Raw genomic sequence first — 7773 nt, 5'->3', positions numbered from 1 at the left:
ACCACAATAGCAGTATTGGTGAACATTAAGGAGTGGAGAAGACCTATCAGCAGGTGAAAGCCGAATTTTTTTGGAAAGGGCTAAGAGGTGACGTCAAAGACATGGTGAGCAAATGTAATATTTGTCAGCGGAACAACTATCAAGCTTGTTCCCCTAGTGGTTTGCTACATCCCTTGGTGCTGCCAAACAAGATTTGGGAGGAAGTCACCATGGATTTCATTTAGGGATTACGCAAGTCTGATGGGTATACGGTCATCATGGTGGTAGTTGACCGGTTGAGCAAGTATAGCCATTTTATTCCACTACGACATCCGTTCTCAGCTCCTACTGTAGCCTCTACTTTCATCAGAGAGGTGGTTCGATTGCATGGGGTCCCCACTTCTATTATCTCAGATCGGCACAAAGTATTATTGAGCTCTTTTTGGAAGGAGATCTTCAAGATGCAAGGTACATTCTTGAAGCACAGTACAACATACCACCCATAGACAGGCGGACAATCCGAGGTGGTGAACCGGAGCGTGGAGACTTACTTGAGATGCTTTGTTGGGGAGAGGCCTAAGCAGTGGGTCAAATGGCTACCATGAGCAGAATATTGGTACAACACTTGCTATCATATTGTATCTCAATTCACACCTTTTAGGATTCTTTATGGGAGGGATCCACCACCATTGGTGAATTATCAGAAGGGAATGACCCCTGTATATCTAGTGGATCAATACTTGGAGGAGAGGGATAAGGTGTTAGGAGAGTTGAGAGAACACCTATTGAGAGCCCAGTAGATCATGAAGACTAAGGCGGATGCTCATCATAAGGATGTGACATTTGAGGTGGGAGATATGGTATACCTGAAGCTACGGCCTTATCGACAGAAGACTTTAGCTAGCAGAAAGAGTGAGAAGCTATCTCCACGATACTATGGGCCTTTCGAGATCGAAGGGAAGGTTGGGATGGTGGCCTACTGTTTCAAGTTACCTCCTAATTCCTCCATCCACCCTATATTTCATGCATCACTATTGAAGAAGAGCATAGGAGATCCTACTGTGGCCACTCCTACTATACCCCAGGGACTCACAGAAGATATGCAATTCTTACTATAGCCACTATAAGTGAAGGAAGTGAGGAAGAATGATCAAGGCAAGAGGGAGGTGCTCATCTAGTGGAAGGACTTACCGACATAAGAGGCTACTTGGGAGATATACGAAGCCATGCGAGAGCAATTCCCAGACTTCAACCTTGAGCACAAGGTTGATCTTATAGAGGGCGGTATTGATGGACCGGTTCAACTGGTCCATCCCTCTAAACCCGTGCGGGTCTACAGAAGGAGAAGGGGAGACGGGCGAACCCGCTGGGAGCAAGGAGAAGCCACGGTGGGCCAAGGAGAAGCCACGGTGGGCCCCATAGGCCCACCTATGTGATCGTGGGCATCATGGGGGGGGGAGGTACATGGTTGTTTTGGAGGAGGTTACATGGTTGTTAAGGAGGTTACATGGTTGTTTTGGAGGAGGTTACATGGTTGTTAAGGAGGTTACATGGTTGTTTTGGAGGAGGTTACATGGTTGTTAAGGAGGTTATATGGTTGTTTTGGAGGAGGTTACATGGTTGTTAAGGAGGTTTTTTTCTTCATGCTGATTGAAACTTTTCTATTGTTTTCTTTTTGCTTTTTCTAGAGTTTGTATTGGGAGACATTGTCCTTCTCGAATTGGACAAATGTATCTTATTTTCTCTTGAATTTTAATATAATTGTTTTTCTGTTCTTCATCCCATTTCTCTTGTGATTGCTTTTCTTTGGATTTGGTGGATAAATTCTCTTCATTTGAGGGGAATTAGAGAAAAACTGAAATTGAGAAATCCTAAGGTGTATCATATACCTGCCAAAGTTGTACTCACCTATTCAACGATTTCTTTGATGCGATTGGTAGAGCATGTTCAAGATCGCAGAGGCAACGATGGTGCAAATGACAATGACCAGATTGAACAAGTGCATCGTGAGATGGATCTTTGTGGCAATCTACAAATCTAGCATGCATATATTGGTTTGTTGGTTGGTAGCTGCTACCAACAGACCAAGAAGAGCTATGTGGCCATTTCACTTTATATACCATGTTATGTACATGGATAATAAAATAAATGAAGGGGTTCTAATTGAAGGAAGGAACATTGTGTTGGCATATATAGGAGAGATCTAGCTAAAAAAGCATCAAGCTAATTTGTAAAACTTCATTACAATATAGAAGTTCTTGGTGAGATAACAATAAAGAAGAGAATACACAAATTAACATTGACTTTAAATAAGAATAAAATAGAAATTTCAAATATTAAAAATTTTCACGACTATAACTAAGATTGGATTTAAAAGAAAAGATTAAAAAGAATGTATCATGATAAGTTTGGTACAAATGAATGAGTATATCTAGGCAATATATAATTATGTTCAAGTGAGAGAACTTTTAGATCTGAATCATCTGAGCTATTTGAAAGAACTTTTTGAGTATAAGTATTGTTCCCTTCATAATCACTACATCCATGATATTTAAGTTAATTATCTTAATGTTAAAGAAATGGACATTATGTGCTGATTTCCTCTATTTTAAGCTGAATAGAGCATATCCCACTAATAACTAATTGGGATTCACAAAGCCAAGAATGCGTCAACTAAAATGAAGAAATGATTTCCATAAATCAATTAAGAGATGAAAGGACGTGAAGACCATGGAAGGCTGGAGAGCATAAAAGAGATGTTCATTATTGAATTGAATTATATGTTCATATAAAAATGCCTATATAAAGACAATTAAAGAGAATAATAGAAGAAATTATAATAAATAAATATATTCTAAATAATGACAATATATTAAAATAATAAAAATTATAAATGTTTATGATAAAATAAAAACTTGAAATGTCACAAAAGGACCCGCAAGTGTGTCACATACAAGAACTCAACTAATGACTCGATCATAAAATTAACTAATCTGAAAGTGCAGAAGGAAAATTGTTCCTCATGGGGATAATCAAAAGTCATCACAGATCATGTGACTCGCAACTCACCTCATGAAGGAAAGCTAGCTTAAAATACCACAACTATCAAACTATAGAGCCTGTAGTCCCCTGTTGACCTCTGAACAATACCCAAAGGAACATGAAACAAAAAAAAAAATACCTTGTATCCCGTCGGATCCACGAATCCCGCTGAATCGGCGCCGCTCCAGTTGTTTCTCATCACATCCTGCATGAAATCTACTCTCGATCGCTGCCCCGTTCTCGTCGTTTACCCGAACCCTTCTCCTCTTTGTCGCAAGTGAGACCCAACCCGATGCCTTCTCCTTCTCTATTTATTTCATTTTTTTATATATGTATTTTATTATTAAATATTTATATTAATTAATAGTAATATTATTGTTTTTATTATATTACTATTATAATGTTACTATTGCTATCATGATTAATGATATAAAATAGTAATAGTATAAAAGTAATACAATAATAATATTAATATTAGTATTAATACCATATTCAAAGAGAGAGAAAAAATGTATTTTCATGCTTTTTTTATCTCTGTTGTCATCGTTGATCCGATTGTAAAGGTATAATATAAAACTTCTAACTAAAAAAAATCCTTCTCTCGTGGCTTGCAACGAGCTGATATACCCCCTACGCGCTCACGTAGCGTAGTAGAGAGAAAAATCAGTGCGGCGCTTGCAACGACCTAAAAATTATTCTTCAATGCTAGTTATGAACCGACAAACCACCTACGTGCTCATGTAGCATTGTAGAGAGAGAAATCGGTGCGGCGCTTGCGAGGGGGATATATATATATATAAAGTACCCCCAAATGCTCATGTAGTGCAGAGGGGGGGAAAGCTATGCTTTTTTTTAATTTGTGCTCCAAACCCTTAAACTCTTATGTAGCTGGCGAGGATTTTAATAAAAAAGTATGCAACCACGGTGTCATTTTGACACCTACCTGAAGCGCTCACGTAGCATCGAGGGGAAGGCTGCCTCTTGATTTTTCCCCTAAACGGGGGAGACACCGGGAGGCTGTCAAAATTTTGTCCAAAAAGGACAAGGACTTGAACAAAAATGAAAAATAATGAACTTGGTACAAGAAGTCTTAACTTGAACTTGAACAATTCAGACTCAAATTCAAATGAATAAGACAATGCTTGGACATGAACTTGAACTTAAGTGAACTTGAAATTGACATGGACTCATATCTGAATTTGATTTATGCATCATGTGGACATGATTTGAACTTGTACGTCTAACTATACTTGAATTCTACAAGATAGTAGGGGACTACTTGAACTCGAATGAGTTGAACAATGGACTTGATTGAACTTAAAGATCAATTTGGGACTTGTGGACTTGATTCAAGTGACTTAAATAAATTCAAATCTAAATGAATATGAGCTCTAAATGAACTTGAATATTAGAAGAAAAGATAACTAGTAATGATCTAACTTGTACTAAAATGAAATAATGATTTGGACTTGAATGCGATATGAGCTACAATGACATTGAGTTCAAACTTGGATTAAAGTTTGAACTTGATAGAGAACTCAAACTTGAATCATATGTAAAATAATGAACTTCTAATTTGAGTGCAAGTAGAATGAGTTTCCAATATGACATTCTTTCAATCAATGAGACAAAGTCTTTAATTAATTTCAAGGAATTATTATGTCAACCAAAATACAAATGCTAATGAGCAAATAAAAGACTTGTCTAATTCAAAGAACGATAAGTGCATCGTTTATGAGCAAAAGCAGCGGACAATGTAAATAGCAACTACCAATAATGAGCAATGGTGAATGAATTCCCTATATCTCATTCAAAAGCAACAAACACAATGACATATCCACGAGTGCTGCAGTGATATGATCATAGGTAAAGTCTAAAGGGTTGATATATCTACAAAGTATGAAGAATATATGATTTAATGACAATCATGATTGTTCAAGCAAAGACCGATTGAAGGATTTATGACTCACTCATAAGCAACAAATGAGTTCTATAAACAATGAAAGGAAGCATACGATGAGCATAGTAGATTCTTGACAAATGTATATGAGAAAATTAATAACGATTGTAGTCATTCTGACAGTCAAAGATAAGCTATAAATACACACATCAATCTCTTATAGATTATTGAGATCTTCGTGCAACGAGTTCAACGAATCATTAGCAAATACAGAGGGGGAAAGTGTAGAGAATACAACTTACCCCGGGATCTATCACGAAACCGGATATATCTATCTCCATCAAGAAGGAGAATCAGATATGTAACGAACACAACTTTCTTACAAACAAAGATCAAACTGAAAGGATAACAAGTGCTTGCAATCAATCAATAACATAAGAATTCTCAATAAATCTTGGAGATCTCCAAGATAATCAAAATTCAAAGAGTGTGAAAGGCATTTAGCAGATGAAACCACTGTTGTACAACACTCTGGCAATCGATAGCAAAATTCAAACAAGCACATTAATCCTCTTCCAATCAATAATATGAAGTTTTCTTCCAATACTAAGAAATTATCGGGCACACAAAGAAATCTTATCACCTGCATACAAAGTAAAACAACAAATCCCTGATGAATTTGAACTCCTACTAATCACTGTAGGAAGCATCGTCTATGAAGTATGGTGTTTATGGGTAATAGTGAAAGATCTGCAATAAATACAAGCTCTCTATGAAGAAAGATATACGTGCCACATGCCACTTATAGGTAGATGTAGAAATACTTCAGTAATACAGTATCCTGAAATCAATTTCAGTTTGTGAAAGAATACATCTAATTTCCTACTTGTAACAGTGGCAAATGTATTACATAAGCTAAAGACCACAATAAAGAGCATGAAGAATATGATATATACAAGCTCGGATGAGCTTCTATTGGAGCCCTGCTACAAGTATTACATACCATCTACGAACGAATGCCAAAGGACTACAATGAATGCAAGCATCAACAAACACAAAGCAGAAAATTAGTTAGTGCACTACAATTTACCTATGCAAATCATGCAAGTAGTGCACGATAGTCTACCTATACAAAGCAGCAAATAACTGATCCAGAAGCTACTACTTCAAGCCATTGGATTCGCAACTTCTATGCAAGCAGATAGAATGCATCTACAAATACTTTCAAAGTACCCCGTATGTGCACTGTAGTTTATATACACATATGTACCTAAAAGAGATAAAAGCAATCATAAAACCCGCATGGGCCCCAACGAGCATGTTATTGGTATACACGTAATGTTTAGGGATACTACGTGGGTCAATAAAATTGAACTCGATCCTTCTAAGCAGGTAGGTAGGAGTCGACAAGGTTCAGCAAATGCTTACAAAATGCCCCCAAACACCTGAATGATCCTCGACGAGCATGTTATTTGTACGTACATGATGTATAGGGATGCTACGTAGGTCGATAAGTGAATTCAAATTTGAACCCCGATCCTCCTATGCGGATCAATAATAGTTGATAGGATTCGAACCTTCAAAAAAATATACGGTTTTGGCAGCAAGTGTATTTGTTTTAATACATTCATATTAGTCTTTCAAGACCTATCACAATTAGAATTCACTAATAAAGGCATAAATCCTATGAAACCCAATCCCTTATCTACATGTTGATCGGGTCGACAAGGTTTAATATAAAAAAAAAAGAAATGACCTCGTTCATCCCAATGATGGTCGTATTGAATGCAAATCTCAACCGGAGGGGTTCATTCCAAATATTTCAATAATTCCACTCAAATACCTACGAAAATCCAAAAAATCTCAAAGTCCCAAAATTTCAAAAAAAAATAAAATTGAAATAATCCATCAAAACACTTAAAGAAAAATCCATCCACCCTCCGCAATAATTTGCCGAGGTGAACAAATTAAAATTTACTTTAGCTCACATAGAGCTAATGCCTAGTCAAAAATATCACTAGGATTCATTCTCAAATAATCTCCTACGAGTAAGGACATGGTACATGTCCTATGACTGGCGATTTGTTGCTAAAAGGCACCGCATGATAAACAGTTTTGACCCGGGGCCCTCTAAACCAAGTGGTTTTGCTGTTAAATGGCACCACAAAATATCAGTTATGGCCAGAGCCAATACACTCTATATTGACATCAAATTCTTGAGATATGAATCAATAGGATATAATTGATAGGGCACAAAGCCCTCTATTAGCTAAGGTGGATTCAAAGCTGTCCCCTAAGGCAAATACCCACCCTAGGTCTACAAGGTCCCCTTGGACGAAGCAAACCATTGGTTGCCGATAAGGATCCTCATGTCAGGTTTGTTTGACTACCTCCTCTGACTAAGTAGACCAGGGACCATGATGGACCAAGACGACGAAATTATGGGATCCTTATCGGGACTATCATCCATTCCCCCACCATTCGCTTTAGCTGTAAGATGGTGCTATTTCAAATTTTAAATATCAAATCTCCAAATTCTCAACCATTTCCAAACTCTTCAAATATCAATGCCCATTGCTGCTACTATATGCCAGATACCATATATTCTTTACGTATCTGATTGACGACTAGCCTTAATCGAAAGTTCTCTCTCGTGATTGGGAGGGGTAATTAACTATAGGGGCTTGCGCCTATAGGAAACAAGAACTCAGATCATAAAGTCCTCGCAAAATGAGGGTGAAATCTCTAGGTAGTGTATTATCTACAAACTCATCTGTCTTCCAAAATTTACCACGAAACCTATCCGTTAAAACTCCCTCGTTGAAGAAAAGAAGCATCAGTGCGGGCAGAGG

This window comes from Dendrobium catenatum, unplaced genomic scaffold (assembly GCF_001605985.2).
Source record: "Dendrobium catenatum unplaced genomic scaffold, ASM160598v2 fragScaff_scaffold_868, whole genome shotgun sequence".
Classification (NCBI taxonomy): Eukaryota; Viridiplantae; Streptophyta; class Magnoliopsida; order Asparagales; family Orchidaceae; genus Dendrobium; species Dendrobium catenatum.
This window is presented reverse-complemented; position numbering follows the sequence as displayed.